General features: G+C 31.9%; 1 long non-coding RNA gene across 1 annotated transcript in view; it reads left to right on the forward strand.

Annotated features, from left to right (window-relative positions):
• Nucleotides 1-21245, forward strand: part of LOC143258033 (uncharacterized) — a 45567-nt gene that overhangs the window by 21341 nt on the left and 2981 nt on the right. The window contains exon 3 of the long non-coding RNA XR_013032101.1: nucleotides 4769-4856. This is a non-coding gene — a long non-coding RNA (uncharacterized LOC143258033). The remainder of the gene's footprint in view (nucleotides 1-4768; nucleotides 4857-21245) is intronic.

A 21245-nucleotide genomic window follows, 5' to 3' on the forward strand; every position in this document is an offset into this window, starting at 1 on the left:
CTAATGCTTCATTGAGTACGATAAAGAAAAATATTACACTAACCTGAGATAAACATTGTGATACTTAAATTGGTTATTGGCGTAAGTTTACTTCATGCATTTATAAGTATTGAGTTTAAAGTCTGCAGTAAAAGAAAAGTTCTGCCGTTCAAGAATAAATCTGATTTGAGTGACTCAACCATGCCAAACTCAGGATAATGAATCGAGTTGTATATGACTTGTCTGATTTGAGTGACTCAACCATGCCAAACTCAGGATAATGAATCGAGTTGTATATGACTTGTCTGATTTGAGTGACTCAACCATGCCAAACTCAGGATAATGAATCGAGTTGTATATGACTTGTCTGATTTGAGTGACTCAACCATGCCAAACTCAGGATAATGAATCGAGTTGTATATGACTTGTCTGATTTGAGTGACTCAACCATGCCAAACTCAGGATAATGAATCGAGTTGTATATGACTTGTCTGATTTGAGTGACTCAACCATGCCAAACTCAGGATAATGAATCGAGTTGTATATGACTTGTCTGATTTGAGTGACTCAACCATGCCAAACTCAGGATAATGAATCGAGTTGTATATGACTTGTCTGATTTGAGTGACTCAACCATGCCAAACTCAGGATAATGAATCGAGTTGTATATGACTTGTCTGATTTGAGTGACTCAACCATGCCAAACTCAGGATAATGAATCGAGTTGTATATGACTTGTCTGATTTGAGTGACTCAACCATGCCAAACTCAGGATAATGAATCGAGTTGTATATGACTTGTCTGATTTGAGTGACTCAACCATGCCAAACTCAGGATAATGAATCGAGTTGTATATGACTTGTCTGATTTGAGTGACTCAACCATGCCAAACTCAGGATAATGAATCGAGTTGTATATGACTTGTCTGATTTGAGTGACTCAACCATGCCAAACTCAGGATAATGAATCGAGTTGTATATGACTTGTCTGATTTGAGTGACTCAACCATGCCAAACTCAGGATAATGAATCGAGTTGTATATGACTTGATTTTGTTTATAATATCTTTATGAATTGATTCGTATTTTGTTGTTGTGGTCAAAGGTAGGACTAGTGATTGCCTTGGCTATACTCGAAACCCCACATATTAGGAGACAGCATTCAAAAATGTAATTGTGTGTGATGTTACTTACTGACCACCAGGGTTGAAAGAGTAATCAGTAACATTGCCCAGCGGAGTATTATATTTCTTCATGTTTAATATTTTGTGTATTATTATTACGTGAATAGTTTCGAACATAAAAATTAGGCATGAGATTCACCAAACATAAATAGTCTCTATGGAAACGTAAACAAAGACTTGACTTAAGCGAATAGACGTTTTCTGAGGTGGAAAGGGCGTCACAACTACTCCATGGTCTAACCAATCAGAGTAAATTCACTTCCCGACTGCCTCCATTTTGAATTCTTTGTCGGAATTGCTGATCTTGTGCTGTCCTGCGCAAAAAAAAAGATTCCACCACAAAGTATTAACGTCACTAACATTTTTGCAGGATTACGTGTGGTTCCAGAATAAAGATTGTTCTTTGAAACTTGAGTGTCTATTTTCATTTTTGAAGTCTTTGTTATAGATATAGATTCTGATAGGTTTGGTAACTTTCACAGTCACTATTGATGTTTATTACTTCTTGTATTTATTTTATTTTCTTCTGAACAATGCAGTAATTCATCACTGACCCATGGGAGGGGGGGACGTTTTTCAGTGCAAAGTTATTCGGTGTGTTATCTACGTTGTGTCCACCACAGGATCGAATCTCTATGTTTACGGTTGTAAATTTTCAAACATATCGTTGAGCCACGTTTTATGATGAAGGTATTAATAAGTTTCAATATATAAACTGGTAATACTGAAATCGCACATGAAGGCCCAGCGTGAAAATTAATCGTCACCTAAGTCAAAGGTGTTTGAGGTTTTTTTCATTTTATCAAATCTCGAAATAAATTGTTTACAGGAATTTCGATTGCTGCATTTTTTAACTTTTAAAACCAGGTTTCATGCGTAATTTTTATAAACTAACGTTAGATGCTGGTGATGCATATTAATGGAGATACAAAATACTCCATTATATCCACTTCAACCACATTAAACAGAATTCGTACTGAGACACAATGTAAAAGTGATATTAACCTTCCATTTATATCCATTTCCACCAGACTAAAGTGATACTGGAATGAAATAAACGAAAAGTATTTTCATGTGAATTAATAAGACAAAATAAAGTTCATGCATGTTTAAAATTATGTTAAAGATCCAGTTTTGTAACTCACTAATTATAATAACTTTTTTTAGTTATGTGTTTATAACATTGAGGTGGAACTATTACTACTAAATTAATACTACTAAATAGTACCATCAATAAAATATTAAAGTATATTAATTATTTACTGCAACATATGTTTCCATATCTGGTTTATTTTCCGCCTTTTTTCTGGCTTTCATGAGTAATTCAGAGGTGTAGGATGGAATTAAAGGTGGGGTCCTAAGGTGTATTTGACCGAGCGAATCGAGGGAATGTGCGCCACAGGTACACCGATTACGCCCCCCATACCCCCACACACTTCCCATATCAGTGTAATTTTATTACAAAGAGTATAATGACATGGAACAAATGTGTGATTTAGATCGTTGGAACCAGTAGAAATCTCCCCTCGGTGGATCAGCAGATAGCCTAGTGTGGCTTTGTTATAAGAGAACACGCACAATAAAACACATTATTAGAAACCACAAATGTCAAATATGAAAATTATTGAAATAAATGGTATAAATAATAATCAAATTTAAGATTAATTCAAAATAGAAAAAATAAATTTACATAGAATAATTAAAAGTATAAAAAAGAAATTTACAGTGATTAAAACTAGAAAAGAAATTGATATAGAGTAATTAAAAGTAAACCAAAAGAAATTTACAGAGAGTAATCAAAAGTATAAAAAAAGAATTTTACGTAGAGTAATTAAAAGTAGAAAAAAGAAATTTACACAGCGTCATTAAAAGTAGAAAAAGAAATTTACATACAGTAATTAAAAGTAGAAAAAAGAAATTTACATAGAGAAATTAAAAGCAGAAAAATGAAATTTACATAGCGAAATTAAAAGTAGAAAAAAATTTACACAGCGTCATTAAAAGCAGAAAACGAAATTCGCATAGAGTAATTAAAAGTAGAAAAAAGAAATTCACACAGCGTCATTAAAGTAGAAAAAAAATAGGCATAGAGTAATTAAAAGTAGAAAAAGAAACTTACGTAGAGTAATTAAAAGTAGAAAAAGAAACTTACGTAGAGTAATTAAAAGTAGAAAAAAGAAATTCACTTAGAAAAGTTCGAGTATTTTAGGTTCATACTTAATGGCGGCAACAGAAACTATGTAAAATACATTACGATTATTTTTTGATCGAATAATACACTAAATGTTTCATACCCATCTATCGACAAAATAGTGCACTAAAATAAATGTTTGTTACAGTACCGACTTTTTGTTAAAGCTGTCATGTATTCAAAGCCTTAGAAATATCACTAGCTCGTACATCATCGACTTTTCTTTTTATGAATTGTAGACACACTTAACTTATGCTTTCGTATAATACAGGCACGAATATTGTTCAAAGGTACTCAGTGGTTCAGAGGCAAGTCTAATGGATTATAAACACTAAAATAGGGTTTCGACACTCGCGGTGCGTACAGCACAAATAGACAAGTGTTTAGTTTTGTGCTTACAAAACAAAACAACGCATTCATAGTTCAAGGATAAAAGAATTTAGAAACTTATTGAGTTATATCATGCAGGGTAAAGTGTTCTTGCAATTAAAGCGATATATTGTTATGTCACAGGCGTTTATTTAGGGGGAATACCGAATCTGAAGGCGGAGTCTTAGATTTAAGTAAGGTATGGGAAAACCCCAACAAAGGCAGCATCGTAAAATTTGTTAATGTATTTTAATGCTTAAGACGGTCAAGAAAACCAGTCAAACGTTTCTTAGAAATGGAAAAAAGGGGTAATCTGCATACGAGAAGATATAGAAACTCGCAACTTCTTTAATTTCGATATCATAAAGTTTATGAAAATATCTGAGGACCATTTTTTATATGATGAAGCACGTTTTTAATTTATTTTTAGTAAGTACGTCATAATAGTTTTAACATATAATCAACCAATCTCAAGATCATATCACATCTGGTTTTTAAGCATGCATTTATGATACAAAAATATAAAATCATCTGAGTGTGTGTTATCTTCTTATAGCAAAAACCACATCGGGCTAGCTGTTGGGCCCACCGAGAGGAATCAAACCCATGATTTTAGCGTTTTAAGTCCGTAGATTTACCGCTGTACTAGCGGGGGGGGGGGCAAAATTATCTGAATAGCAAAAAACATGGCGATTCTTAAGTAGGAAAATAATTTAATTTCTAACTTTTAAATACTAGCAGTTATTTTATACTAAACTATATAAATACAGTTTATAACGTTCTTTCCAAGCAGATCTTTAACAGACGAACATGGTTGAAGTAATTTCTCGTTACAAGCAAAGAAATTGGAGACTTTCTAAACATATTGTAAAAGGGGGAGATATACATTCAACACGACGTAGCGCAACGAATATATATTTAAGCTTTACGTTAAAGATGTTCATAAAAATAACGAATATAATATCTTATACACGTTTAATACAAAAGACTGTTTGATTGTGATTTTATTTTCACTTTTTTCATATTTATATCTGTTTCACTTGGCAGAAAAACTGTGCTACAGGACTATTAACAATATGCATGGTGATCAGATAGAACATGACTGTATATGGCAAAAGAGACTGTAACACCTTTGGTAAGACTCCAAAATCATTTTAGTAACTTTCTTTACCATCTGTAGTCTTAATGAAAGGTGTTTCTTATGAATAAAGTTTCATGATGTTTGAAATGATGAAATAGTGACCAACTCTCGGACTTATATTCTTATAATTTGATTTATTATAGCAAGTTACAGATTTAAAATCTATTCAAAATAACACTCCTGGAAGTAAATTTTAGTTATACAAAGCAATTTCCTGAGAAATGTTGAAATTCTCAATACAATGTCTGGAAAGCATATGACTGTAGAAGTTTCAAAAAACGTGTTGTCCGCTATGGAATCCAAACAATATCTGGAAAGTATATGACTGTAGAAGTTTCAATAAACGTGTTGTCCACTATGGAATCCAAACAATATCTGGAAAGTATATAAATGCTGCATAAGTTTCAATAAACGTGTTGTCCTCTGAAGATGTGGAAATGACTTCAATGTCTTAAAATTCACCATAATACATCTCAGGAATGATCGATGTTCATTTTATTAAGGAAAATTGTTCTATGTAGATAAAAAAATAATAATACTGGATTTAAATAATTCAGATACATCTAATTGAAAGAGAGACGGGAAGAAATAAGAAATTGAAATGTAAGAATAAAAAATATAAAAATTAGGATATTAGTTTAGAAGTAGCAGTATATAAAAGGAATATGTGAAACAAGAATGTTGAAAGGTGCAGTCCTTTTTAAGTATAACAAAGTGGAAACTTAGGTTGAAACTTCAGCTCTTTGCTATGTTAGTTGGATCAGTTGTAATGTATGGGCTATAAATATGGGGAAGACATAAGGAAGACAAGGTAAAGAAGTTGTAGAGTAGTTGTACGAAATAGATAGGAATAAACCTAACTTTGTAGTGGAATATTGATGCGGAAATACAACGTAAGAGGAACATTCAGGGATGTATTCCAGAAGTAAAGGAATGAATAACAAGAGATGTAAAACTAATAGTAATAATAAATAAGAACTGGAATAAGAGAACGCTGACAGATTTTGAAACTACAGCATGTATAAAATATATACCAGTTATGTGAGCTATATAATGAGATAAAAAAGAGTCAAGCATCAAACACAATTCAGTTATCAATCTATTTAATGGGCATATTATAAATATATAAATAAAAAAATTGGGTAGATTTAATATTTGTGACAAAAGAAAATAACATATATAAAATATGTAATATTTAATATAATATACTAAATTCAGTTATCAATCTATTTAATGGGCATATTATAAATATATAAATAAAGAAATTGGGTAGATTTAATATTTGTGACAAAAAGAAAAATAACATATATAAAATATGCAATATTTAATATAATATACTAAATTTAGATGCCGAAATATTTATAGAGAACAGACAAAAGAAGGAGCTAAGAGGTTCGGAAATGCAGAAAGTTTAAACAAAAATGTTTGTATGTTGTTAAATACAAGTTATCCAATAAGCTATCTGTTCTCTGTTCACTTTAGATGTCTGTAGATGTCGAACACTGGGTTTTAACGTTGTACGTCACTTAGACTTGCAGCTGAGCCATCAGAAATATAGAGGCTATATAGGAAAAAAAATATATATATGGCATGCGTGGGAATATAAATAGATGCAAAATTAATAAGGAAAGTATATAAACAGATTGATGAAGAAAGAAAGCTGGGTTGAAGTAGAGGGTTTAGAATAGAATAAAAGGTCAAATAAAAAAAAATATACATGTATGTTGAAGAATTTGTAAAAGAATGAAAGAAGAAATGATAAGGTAATAATTAAACAGATACTACAAAAGTAAATAATGATAGAAAATTAGGCAGGAATATATGTATATAATGAGTGAAAAATTTGTATATAATGAATATATATATATACATAGGAAATTATGTACTTCCTTCCTAAAGAGGAAATTATTCAAAGAAATTAAATTCATTTTTAATTTCAACTCTTACTTCGTGAGATTTGCAGATGCATGTGATATAATTAGAATTTATATCACTGTAACTAAAGACTTTACCCAATAATATTTATACAATGAATTTCTATTTTGTGTCAAAAGTCTAAGCTAAATTTTTGTAGTAACTGTAGTAGTAATTAGCACTGAAGACTTAATTAATTCATTTTCTTTTTAAATCTAAACTCCACTGTTACAGAACAAAAATGTTGGATTTAAAATACTAAAGCTGAACACTTTACACTATTTTTCGTCTGTTAAAAATAAGACATATCACTGATATTATGAATACTTTGAAAAATAGAGACGTGATTTATGTGGCTGTCAGATTAAATAGCTTGTACCGAGAATATATACAAAATAGTCTAGATGATATAATTTTAAATATTGTACTGATGGATTGTTTTAATCTGTAGTTAACCATACGGTTAAAATAGCTAAAATAAACATTGACTAATCATTAATACTCGCAAGTTTAAAGTGATTGGGTTAGAAAAACATGATAAACTCCTTATAGTGGCATGTGTTGATATCTGACTGCCATCCTTCTTTTCAACGCAAGTTAAGCGCCACAATCACCATGTCAGCACACATCAAATATTCTTAAATACAAAAATAATTCTGGTGTGATTAAAAATTATATAATATTAAATCTTATCTACAGTAGAGGAGTCAAAGTAAGTTTATAAGTTTTAATTATATATATATATATGAATTAAGATTATTACTAATTACAGTTCAAATATGAATGCAAGTTGTACATTTATATTTCTAATGAGTTACTTTTAATTTTCGAAAAAAAATCTCAAAGAACGTCAAACGTTACATACTTAAATTTAATATTGTTAAAACCAGGGCCTTTTATTTTTATATGACTATTTAGATTTAACTATCAGCACCAATTGAACATAGTGCAATAAATATAGCATTTAATGCTGATTTATCATGTTGGGTGGCTTTACTATAGAGCTCTCAATGTGTTGATAATAACTGTAAATCATTCTGCTCCTGGCTAATAAAGCATTGATTTATACGCTGAAAACACGTATACAATTCTTCTCAAAGCACGAGTGTTACCCACATGGTTGACGGTTACTTCTGTTATAAAATTATAGATGTTGAATCTTTGTGATATCATTTGACTTTTGGGTGAAAAATGTCACTATCTATTTCTATAGCGTATGTTCTTGTTAATAGTAACATTTATCACAAGAAAATGGACGTAACATTCTAGTTGCGTGATCCAATTTAGTATGTACCTAGGGTGACAGAAAATTAGTAGTTACCTTAATAAATAGTCTGTATTAACATTACATTTTCTCATCTTTATTTTCAGATCATTTTTAACTTTAAAATTTAAAAACGAATTAGAAACTCTCAAGTATCAATCAAAAAATCAGTAAAACTTGGTCTAATATATGTAAAAACATTGAGCAACAAATACAAATGAATAATAAAATAGTTATACACAAAATAAAATATCAAAAATGAATACAGATAATATATTTATATGTACGACCGTATTGAATACCATAAAGTGAGAGGAAAACAAAAGTAAATTATCAATAAACAAATAAACAAACTATTCAAATTACAAATGCAGTGAACCAGCTCTTCAAAAATTGTATAAAACTTATTAAATATAAGAATATTGGTAATAAATACAATTAATACACATACAATTTTATTTGGACAGTAAAAAAAGTATTGTTTGTTGTTAAGCAAAAAAACAATACAAAAACAAACAAATAAGCAAAATATCATGCGTGATCTGCCTACAGCAAATATCGAAACCTGATTTTAGAGTTATAGGCCTTGCAAGTTATCGCTGAACTAACCGAAGAAAAATTACATGAAAGAAATGTAAATTAAGTTTCGAGTTAGTAACACTTGCCTGAATTTTTCCGTTGATAATAAAACGTACCACGTTTGAATAACATTAAAATAATTATTACTTCTTACACTTTTAAAAGCTGTTGGTAGTTTTTCCAAATCTATCATTGCTCAATTGCTCTTAATTTTAATTTTTGTTCACATTTTAAGGTGGTTAAGACACTAGACTCGTAATACCGAGGGTCGCGGGTTCGAATCCCCGTTACACCAAACATGCTCGCTCTTCTAGCCGTGGGGGCCTTACAATGTAACGGTCAATCCCACTATTCGTTGGTGAAAGAGTAACCCAATAGTTGGTTGTGGGTGGTGACGACTACCTGCTTTACCTTACTCTTATACTACGAAATTAGGAACAGCTAGCGCAGACAGCCTTCTTGTAGCATTGCACGAAATTAAACAACAAACAAGCAATTAAACTTTAAAATAATAAACTAAATATTTTCTGCTTCTTTAAGTGTTTAAACAAAATCTTAACAGAAACCATGAATTATAATCGAATTGATATAAAGTTTTGTATTTATCCTGACAAGCTGATGTTACAAATATTACTTGAAATTAATTATTACGTTATCTACTATGCGATTTGTTTATTAATATATGTATAAGTGTATATTAAACCACTGAAACCATTATTCATTTGAGGTTAATAACTGTGACAACATTTCAGAGATGGTACTTTGAGTACTCTTTAATAACAGTCTGTACTGAATATATAAATTTCGATTATGATAGGCAAGTTTGTTCCTATATCTAATCCAACCACAGAAAGTTTAGTAATTTAAAAAATTGGCGTCATATGAAAATAAACTCTGATTTTTATTACTATAAAACGAAAAAAAACATTCATATTTTGAGCTACGCAACAAACCAGGTGTAAATATTCATAAGTTAAGTTTCACAGAATTGTTCATTGCTATTGTATTATTAATGAAATACTACTGACACTGACAACTGTGATTATTTTTATTCCAGTATATGAATTTCTTATTCAGAGGTGGCGCCACATACAAGATTTTGTGATTTCAAGTTCATTAGAGCAGTGTGTAATTTTCATTTGTTTTATGACAATAATAATTCCGAAAAAAATACTTCCTCCTTATATTTGTTCTAACTTTTTTGGATTAAGTTTAACACAATTTGTTTCCTTTAGAAATTGGTAGACCGAGAAAGTAATGCTTTATGACCTTTTATAGTTTGTTTCTTAATAGTCAAACTAGTTTGTTCATACGGTTTGTAACACAACTTTTTTCTATCTCTCTTTTAAAAGGAGCAAAAAAAACGTATTTGAAATTTAACAAGTTAGTCCCACTTATTGATAAAATTATTACCTGAAAAACTTTTATTTCAGACTTTGCTAAAATGCTTGTTTAGTTCGTGTAATACTTTCATATAAGCTAAACGCTCTACTAGGTGCTAAATGTTGTGATGTTATTCCACATTCATGGATATTTATAACTTAAAGTGGATAACAACAGGTGTTTAAAATTCCTTTATTTCCGTAACTATAAAAAATAACTAATTTAAAAAAATGATATTTTATTTTATATATAAACGATGTTAGTTTGAAGACAAAATTCCACAAAATATAGGATGTCAGTGCCAGGCTAAGGTAGTTTATAATCTTTCAGATTTCTAAAATATTAATTAAGGACTAGAAGAAGGAAAACGTGTTTGTTTTATGGGTTTCTTACACAACTATCTTCAGCTTAATGTAGCGCATGTCATACCAGATTTTACTTTGAAAAGCGATAAAAGTGGTAACATGACAACATTTCCCAAAATTATTTTATTTATATCTTAAGCCTGGCATACGCTAGGTGGTTAAGACACCCGACTCGAAATCCGAGGGTCGCGGGTTCGAATCCCCGTTACACCAAACATGCTCGTTCTTTCAGCTGTGGGGTCGTTATAATTTTACAACCAATCCCACTATTCGTTGGTAAAAGAGTAGTCCAAGAGTTGGCGGTGGGTGGTGATGACTAACTGCCTTCCCTCTAGTCTTACACTGCTAAATTAGGGACGGCTAGCGCAGATAGCCCTCGTGTAGCTTTGTGCTAAATTCAAAATAAACAAACAATTTATATCTCAGTAAATGTCCTACTTACGTACACAAAACAAACACGTTTTGTTAAATTGTTTAGTTGCTATTTACAAACATAACGTATTTTTGTGTGAATCATGAGTTAACGGCCTAGTCAAAAACATTAAAATTAGGCATAATCTACCTTAATTTAGATCTACTGAATAAAGAACAGTTCAGTCATTAGCATGCACAATGTACACTTATTTGATTGATCTTCATGGTTGTGATGCACACTAAAGCAAACTACACAAGGGTATCTGCATCTGTCGTTCCTATTTTTGAACTAATGAAACAGATAGAAGGCTATTAGTCAATGTCGCCCATAACTAACCTTTTAGCTAGTCTATAGAAACGGTAAATCGTAATTTTGTGGCAACATAACTCGCACCATAAACTCTCATACTATCCAGTAGAGCACGTCTATCCCACCACAGCTCAAACTCTTCACCTTCCGAGCTGCAGCCCAGCACGGTAAGTCTTAGGCCGTGCTCCGTTTTTATCCATTGTTAACAATATGTTTGTTTTTTTACAAAACATTAAATTTACGTAAGTCTATACTTAATAAAAGTGTAATTCTAACGATAAGGTTTATAAAAAATAATGATTTTAATAAAATTGCAGTGGCGTGTTATGCCAGTAATCATAACTTGACAGTGAATTTAGTAGTTTGGTGGTAGGAATTTAGGGTTAACATGATTTATGATGTAACGAAAGTAGTTAGTTTTATTTTGTAATTATTATCTTTTATAAGTAAAAAATAAACGTTTTTTGTGAATACATTTTTTAGAAATTGAACGTATTATTCTGATAAAACGTTCAAAGCGAAGCTAAAAAACTAAAAACTAAAATTTTGGAATTTCGCACAAAGCTACTCGAGGACTATCTGTGCTAGCCGTCCCTAATTTAGCAGTGTAAGACTAGAGGGAAGGCAGCTAGTCATCACCACCCACCGCCAACTCTTGGGCTACTCTTTTACCAAAGAAAAGTGGGATTGACCGTCACATTATAACGCCCCCACTGCTGGGAATGCGAGCTTGCTAATTCTGAAGGAACGCGATAAGATTATCTATTGTTAATTGGGCAACTGAGTTATCTGAGGACACTGATCTGATGTGGAACATTTTATAAAATAAGTTTAATTATTCAAGGTAAACACTTTTCTTATAAAAAATGTTATCTGCAAGTAAAAAAAAACCTGGTTTGTTCACAAAGAGTTTAACAGGTAAAATTAAAGAAAAACATCATAAATTTAAATTGACTGGTATGACAAGGACGCAAAAGACTATAAAAGATGAATAAAGTTGGTGAAACAGGAAATTAAGACTTCAAAGAGGATGTGTGAGGAACGTTTGGCTGAAAATGTAAAAAAATTAACAGTAAGGATTTCTTTAAATAAAGTAGGAATAAATAAAACGTTAGGATTAGGGTATAACCCTTAATAGACAATACAAGAGGACTATAATCTGATGATTAGGGTAGAACCCTTATAGACAGTACAAGAGAACTATAATCTGACGATTAGGTTAGAACCCTTGATAGAGAATACCAGAGGACTGTAATCTGATGATTAGAGTAGAGCCCTTGAGACACAATACAAGAGGACTATAATCTGATGATTATGAGATGGGTATATTATCAAATGTTCCTTTTTTCTTCAGCTTTTATTAACGAAGGTTTAAGCAGCATTCTACTTCTTAAACAGTTGATAAATGGACGCAAGATCAAACAAGATTACTGCATTAATTCTGTGCTGGTTAAGAAAAACTTGCCAAGTTTAATAAAAATGATAAGGCTCAAAGCTCCTGGATCAGATAGTATTCCCACAAGGGTTTTGAAGAAAGCTAAAGATTGACTGTGTGAGCCACTTACTACCATTTTTTGTCAGTCCTTGGATAGTGGACAGGTACCACAGGATTTGAAATTAATTATATAACTCATCTTTTCAAGGTAGGTGATAAAAACTGTCCTAGGTATTATAGACCCATTGCCTTACATAAGTTGTGGGAAGAGTTTTGAAAGTATGTTAAAAGATGCTTTGTGAAGTCATTCAATAAAGTTTACAATTGTATTTGATGTTCAGTATGGTTTCACCAAGGGAAAATCTTGTCTTACAAATCTTTCAACACTCTTTGAAATATTACTGCTTATGTAGATGAGGATGAGGGTGTATATTGTGTGTTTCTGAATTTTCAGAAAGCATTTGACATGGTACCATATAAAAGGTTTGTAAAAAAAAGTATCTTCTATAGGTGTGATGAATAAGTTAGAAAATTAGATACAAGAGTGGCTGGATGGAAGGAAGCAGAGGGTTCTTAAAAATGGAGTTTCGTCAAACTAGCTTATTGTCACAAGTGGGGGTGCCTCAGTGGTTTTAAATTTTATGACTTTTACTGTTTTTGATTTACACCACTGACATGGAAGACGGAATGAGCAAAAAATTACTTAAATTTTCCGATGTTAATAAGGTCTTGGTTGTTGCTAGATGTAAAGAGGATTTAGGTTATTTATTGAATTGAGCAAATAAATGGCACAAGGGTTTTTAATTATAATAAATGCAAGATAACGCACATGGCTTATTCCAATAAGAATTATAAGTGTAATTTAAATGGGAATAACCATAAAAGTGTTATGAAGGAAAAGGACATTGGTGTAATGGTTGATCAGTCTCTACATCTATACAAGTTGTGTGCTGTTGCTAGTGATAGGGCAAGTAGGATTTTAGGCTGTATCTCGAGAAATATTGAATACAAGTCTAAAGAGGATATAATTCCATTGTACAGGTCATTGGTTACATTATATTTGGAGTATTGTGTTCAGTCTTAGGCTCCTTACCTTATGAAAGACATTGAATTATTGGAACGGATTCAGAGGAGGTTTACTAAAATGATATCCGGATTAAAGAGTTTGTCATATTGGACAGTTTGTCATATGGGAGAGTTTGTTATATGGGAGAGTTTGTCATAATGGAGCGTTTGTAATATAGGGAAGTTTGAAAAATAAGGGTTCGAGGGGGATCTGATTGAGGTATTTATGATTGTACAGAGAATTAATAATGTTAATGTATCATATTTTTCTATGTTTAACAGTGAGAATAGTAGAACTAAGGGACACAAATATGCATTTTGGCAGGGTAGGTGTCATTTTCAATTAAGACAGTTTAATTTTTCTAAAAGTATGGTTAGTTAGCCTTTGAAATGTTTTGCCTTTGGAGTTGTAGAAGCAGTAAACTTAAGAAAAAACTTGATAAGTATATGAATTATAAAGACTAGGTTTAAAGTTGCTCTTTTAAAATTGTTTTACAGCCAAGATGTACCAATATATCCCATGTTGTAACATTATGTTATATTTACATGATTGTTTATGTGTTTATATGAGTAGTTCCATTATTTTATATGCATATTATTAATTAATCCAAGACAAAAATTAATTTTGTATCTCTAAATATGAATTGTTACGTATTACAATTTATCCCGGGTAATCCTCCAATTTATTACGTAACGTAACATAAATTCGAATAGCCTGAAACTAAGTTAAATACTAGCTTGTATTTAATACTTAAATAAATTTAAATATTTATCCCATTTATAATACTTGACAACAAGGTTGCTAAGCATAGTTTGTTTAATACAAATATATTTTAGTACACAAACAATAACACAATTTACAATGATAGTCATTACAAATAATGTTCTATGTACAAATGTTTTACGAACTTCCAAACAATATTGAGTCTTTTGTCTGATATAGAACTCCCTTGATATCTTATCGAGGGTTCACGATGAACGAATTAATTTTGAGTTTGTATAGCTATGATTAAAAAAAAAACACAGTGAACTGGCTAGCTTTGTGTTCTTCGCCGACTACACGCCGAGATATCCATCTCTGAAGTTATGTAATGTTTTCGTAAAAGTACTAATGTCCGATGTAAATCTGCTGAAGTTAAGTAGTATATAATGTTCGAAATCTATAAACGTTCCTGGTCAAAATTCAGAAGTACCCGATTAATAAACGTTACAAAAACCACAGTTATAGCTTCTGAGGTTTATAGCACAGAAATTATAGCAAACCAGTAGCATATACTGTCTTTTGACACGTCGCGTTAGTTATATTTATTGACATGAGAAACGTTTCCAAAAATTTCAGTTTACGTAACAATACAGACGATATACCATTATTTACACACACACACACGCGCACGCACACACACACACATATATATATATACAGTATTGATTCTTACACTCGAGAATTATCTACAGTTTTAACGAATAGGTGGAAATCTCGCAACACATATTTAACAGTATAAGTTATGTACATTTTTAAATACAAATTTATCTTCAGTAAATATCGATATTAAATGGATACATGATAGGAAATCCATCACTAGGTTACAAAATAGGCTATTCGCACTAGCCTTACATAATTAATCTTGATGCGAAAGATTAGATGGAAGGCAGCCAGTCAACACCGCCTCTTTAACTACTCTAACAATAAGGGATACCTCAACAGTCAGCGAGCCTGGCATGGCCTAGAAAGTTAAGGCGTGCGCTTCGTAATCTGAGGGTCGCGGGTTCGCGCCCGAGTCGCGCCAAACATGCTCGCCCTTCCAGCCGTGGGGGCATTATAATGTTACGGTCAATCCCACTATTCGTTGGTAAAAGAGTAGCCCAAGAGTTGGCGGTGGGTGGTGATGACTAGTTGCCTTCCATCTAGTCTTACACTACTAAATTAGGGACGGCTTAGCACAGATAGCCCTCGAGTAGCTTTGTGCGAAATTCCAAAAACCAAACAGTCAGCGATAAATCTACGAAATTACAGCACAAAAGTCCAGGGCTCGATTCTTCGCAGATTGCATAGTGCAAATAGCTCATTTTGTAGCCTTGCACTGGCAACAGAACAGCAACAACTGATAGTAAGAAAGTTATAGAACGTACATCGAAATGCACGTTCTATTTAATAACGTTATACTTAAGGAGATGAATAATGATAATAAGATATATATGCACTAAATGGCTGATTAATTGCAGGCTTAAGTAAATAAAAACACATAACACACATATAAGATAGCCAATACCAATGATGACATTAAACTGAGAAAAAGGATGGGTGGTCAAAGGTCAGATAATTTATTACATTTTTTTGTCTGAATTTGACGTCTACAATGACATTTGTTACCTTTGTAACATATTAGATATAAAACAGTGTTTCACTGAAAATAGTTCTAAAATTGGTCTCCATTAACCATTTCTCGAGAACAATATTTATATGTTCGTACCATTTCCACTTCCAATTTAAGTGAAACACTTTTTCATCCAACTGTTTCCATCTGTGCTTTTAATAATTTTCCTGCTCTGTGAATCAGAAGTTCCTTCATCCGCGCCTCATTACCACCCGAAAACAAAAATTCGCTTCGTGTTTTGAGGCCGTGAGTACGTTATAAGTGACTCTATCAAATCCCATTATTCGATTGAAGTCGCCAACGATATGTTGATTAACTGCTTTTTCTTTCAGTCTATTACTTCAAAATTAGAGATAGCTAACAACAATGTTGTTTTTTTCTAACTGACCATAAACGTAACTATATCCGTGAAATTCATCAAACAACAATTTCCCATCTAAACATTATACAGTAAACTCTTCTCATGAAAGGACTTGTATGGTCGTAAAGATTTTATGATCTTCCGTAATTGTTTAATCATAATTCTTCCAGTAATAAAACATAACAAATAGGAAGAAAAAATAACTGTATAAAAATTAATATTGCTTCGTGAGACGTTAATAACAACCGTACTGGCTGTAATCAATCTACTTATTTCTAATTCCTCATGCTGATTTGGTAGTTATTAAGATTTCTTACACATTCTTAAAGAACAACCGAGATGTTGGTTGTAAATAAATAATTCTGATGTTAAGATGAATAAAAAGTTTGAGAGACAAAATATAATTTTAATAATATTTTACACAAACAATAACAACCTGATCCTGGACATATAAGTTTCGTGACTCTTTTAAAGTTTTTATTTTGATACAATTAGGTAGTTATTTTAGCAAAAAAATTTTGAGCAGTTACGTTATTTAAGTGGTGAAAAACATCGGTTTTGTTTTTGGTTATAAAAATTAGGCAGCATTGCTGTCTTAATGAAGGTAAAATAGGAAAAATTATTTAAAATCTTGGGTCTTCCGTTATGGTTTTGTTTTGAATTTCGCGCAAAGCTACACAAGAGCTATCTGCGCTAGCCGTCCCTAATTTAGTATTGTAAGACTAGAGAGAAGGCAGCTAGTCATCATCATCTACCTCCAACTCTTGGGCTACTCTTTTACAAACGATTGACCGTCAGATTATAACGCCTCCACGGCTGAAAAGACGAGTATGCTTGGTATGACAGGAATTCGAACTTGCGACCCTTGAATTATGAGTCGAGTGCCTTAACCACCTGGCCATGCCAGGGTCGTTAGATAGAATTTTGAAACTTGGTACTTGACCGCTGTGTTATAGTATGCCAATAATACATTATTTTAATTCAAAAATCACACAACAGACATAAATTCAAAGAATATGGAAGGTGTTACATACCATAAATCTTTGACAACTAAATACTGACGATGGGTGTTTATACAGTTATTATCATTCCACGGGAAGTGGTAAATAGTAATAACAAATACAGACAAATACAGGGTGCCCCGTAAGTCCCCACCCATCCATATATCTTATGTATCCAGTGTATTTGTGTGCTGTCCCTCATTCTCGCTGTGCTCATGTACCCACGTACTTGTCACAATACGCTCTTCAAGTGGAAATGGGCTTACATCTGCCATATTTGTATAAAAAAAAGAAACAAATTTATAATACTTGCGCAATTGAATATAACACAATAACATATGGATGGGTAGGGACTTACGGGTCCCCCTGTAGTATTTGTTGACGAAGGCAGGTAAGAAAGAATTAGTAACCAACTAATGAAATATGTATCCTAATTTCTGTAAGTAGATACGTATATTGAATAGTATATTTGATTAGCTATACTGATGGTCAGCTTCATATCAGTTTATTTCCAAGCACATAACTTTCTGTGATCCGAAGTTTCATTGTCTGAAAACATATCTACAATTTTCAAACAAAATTAAATAATTAGTAGCTCAAATCGATTATCTATGTTATAAACAAAACAGAACTGTATAGGTTCAATTGATTTCTTTGAGTAATATTTTCGGTAGTTATATTCAGGTTTAATATTTTTTTTAAATGTGTTGGAACTTTATTCCTTGTTTTCTCTATCTATATTAATATTAAACAAACTGTCTTATTTTGAACGGAGTTTAAAATTAATGATTTAATTGTTTGTTATGGATTTCGCTCAAAGCTACAGGAGGGCTATGTACGTTGGTCGTCCCTAATTTAGCATGAAAAACTAGACTCACAAGAGGAAAGGCAGCTAGTTATCACGAGCCATCGCCAACTCTTAGGCTACTCTTTTACCATGAATTCTTTGTCCTATGCTAGTCAAGATATTAAGACATTTGAAAACTACAAAGTTTTTTCATGTTATTATTTAATTCAAATGTTTTATTAAGACACTCTCTAGTTGGTAAGAATCCTCGTGAACATGATTCAGCCAGCCCTGCCTTGCTCTAATGATCTAATCTATACCTTAGATAAGGATTTTATACCGCAAGAATTCTTATATAACGATGCTATGTTCAAGTGTAGGATGGCCACATTCTCAGGGATTGCTGAGGATGTAGGTTTGGTCTGATTAAACAAAATATTGAAATATATATATAAATACTGCTCGTTTGGGTTGAGAAATTTTTTTTACATAGAGGAGCGAATAACGTTTCGACCTTCTTCGATTGTCGTCAGGTTCACTCTACGTAAAAAAAAATTCTCAACCCAAACGAGCCGTTTTTACACATATATATTTCTCTAAAAATGGGATTTCTGGACATGACTAAAAGTATTGAAATTGTATGTCTATTTACTGTACAGTGATTTGAAGCATTTGTCTAATATTGACCTATAGTCTCCAAAGAAAGTTAATGCAATCAAATTGTGGTGTTGGGCAAATAGCACGTAACCATATCCGCCTGACTGATCATAAACGTAACCATATCCGCCTGACTGATTATGAACGTAACCATATCAGTCTGAGTGATAATAAACGATGGTGCAAAAAGTAGTTCAACTATCAGCGCGAGACTTAGAAACATTGTTGATATAAAGAATGATCATCTCTCACGATACAAAAGACACATTGAAGCACTGTAGATTTTAGTCAGTATGTTGCTTTAATTATTTTGAAAGAAAATTATTGTATGTAATTTCTGCTCTTTCTTCGTTTAGAATAGTGATGGTGGTTTTCTATATTACAATGTTTATATGCTCACATGGAAAATTACATGCGTATATAATTTTGTTTCATAAATGTAAACAGCTTTTGTTTTCTGTCATTCTTCCCAGCTGCTCGAACCCACAGTTGTGGACTTCTATGAGATCACTGCATGAGTGATTATTTTCTCATAAATCTTAATTTTGAGACTAAAGTTTAACGAAGGAAATGAAATATTATCTCATAACATATCAGATTTTTCGGAATGGATCCCTTGACTTAGCGTTGAAACTTCGTGGAATAAATTATTATTTTACAACCAATTAAGTGGATATAAGCACATTATATCCAGTTTGATGATCACATGTTTTTTTTTAACCTGGTCCATTTGAATAAGTTTCGCGAGCACGTTTTGAATTTTTTTAACATAAACCTGCCCAGAACATATTTATTGTTGTTGTTAACGCAAAGCTACACAATGAGCTATCTACGCTATCCCCCCGAAAGGACCGCTTTATTGAGAAAGTAATCCGTTATTGAAGCTAAACCAATAATATATAACTTTTTTAGGTTATCACTAGCATCATTAACACCACCACCATCGTCATTATTATTTCCTTCTCCTTTCTCCTTTGTTGTCTCCTTTTGAACCAAACCTACTAATGCATGACGAAAAACGTCGAATAAAATCAGTCAGCATTTCTTGAAACGTTTTAATAGACTTGAATTTTTGAAATTGACAACGAGCAGGGCAACAACAATTTATAAAATTAAAAACACCAACAACTGATTGTTAAAAAGCATTGCAAGTTTTGCAAATAATGATTTTGTTTTTGTTTTTTTAATCAAATTAAGCTATAAGTGATCATCATTATTACACATTTCTAAAACCTTTCATGCCTCGGTTCACAATCGGTTTTCGTTTCTGTCTGTTGTTTCACTTCTTCTAGTTGAGACCGAGAGTCAATAACGTAAGATCCATTGCTATTAGACCCAGATGGTCCGTCTCTTATAGATCCATTGTCTTCCCTTTTCTTGATTACAAAATCAAAGCTTACTAGCGCTGTCAGTTAGTTTTCCCGTCTTAATTTTATAAGAGGCTTATAATCAATTTTTTGTTTCAGCTCCCTGCTGGAGAAAGTGTGATAGATAGAAACTATATATTAATGGCTATTTTTTATAAGATATGCATTTTATGGAGATTAATCAGAGATCAAATAATCACAAAATTAAGATTTTCTAAGGGTATTTAGAAAAGCGAAACAAAATTAAGAAACTGTTAGAATATTTATTCGTATACTGAACCAACTCATGATATGTGATTAGTAATGTTGGTCTGTCTTAGTTGTAAATAAGTTTTATTATTAATTAAACTACCTTAAAATAGTAAAATAAATACATCTATGTGTGTAATTGTGCTAAAATAAAAAATACGTCAACGTCCTGGTTGTTTTTTGTAAAACACAAAACTACGTTGCCCTCCACTTCTACCACACTTTCCGCTAAGCCACTGGAAGGCAAACCTAAAGAAGAAATAAATTATGAGAAGTTATGAACTAACGTTTATTTCTTCCCCTGTAATCGTAATGTCTCATCATGTAAATACCAAAAACAATGTTCATTTAGCAGCATTAAGGTTTAATGTGAAATATAATTACTTACCGTATAAGGTTATTAAAGTTACAAATACGTTATACCAAATGATCTGTCGTTTTACATAAATTCGTATTGTTATTAAAAACTGCGTTTTAGTGTGTGAAACCTTGAAATACTGTAAACATTCAAGCAATGTGATCCACAAATAATTCATTTACACAGCTACAGATTTGTTTGTTTGTTTTGAATTTCGCGCAAAGTTACGCGAGGGCTATCAGCGCCACAGCTACAGATGTAGATACAATATAATTATTAATAATTATGAAGTATGTGTGTGTGTGTCTATATATATATGTATATGTGTGCATGTATATATATATATGTGTGCATATATGTGTGTGTGTGTGTGTATTGGCATGATTTTCTGTTCCAAAATACACTAATTAGCGTAAAATTAGTTGCATAATTTGGCATAAAGTCAGTAAAAACTTGATTGTTTGTTTTTGAATTTCGCACAAAGCTACTCGAGGGCTAT

Source organism: Tachypleus tridentatus, chromosome 7, assembly GCF_004210375.1.
Source record: "Tachypleus tridentatus isolate NWPU-2018 chromosome 7, ASM421037v1, whole genome shotgun sequence".
Taxonomy (NCBI): domain Eukaryota; kingdom Metazoa; phylum Arthropoda; class Merostomata; order Xiphosura; family Limulidae; genus Tachypleus; species Tachypleus tridentatus.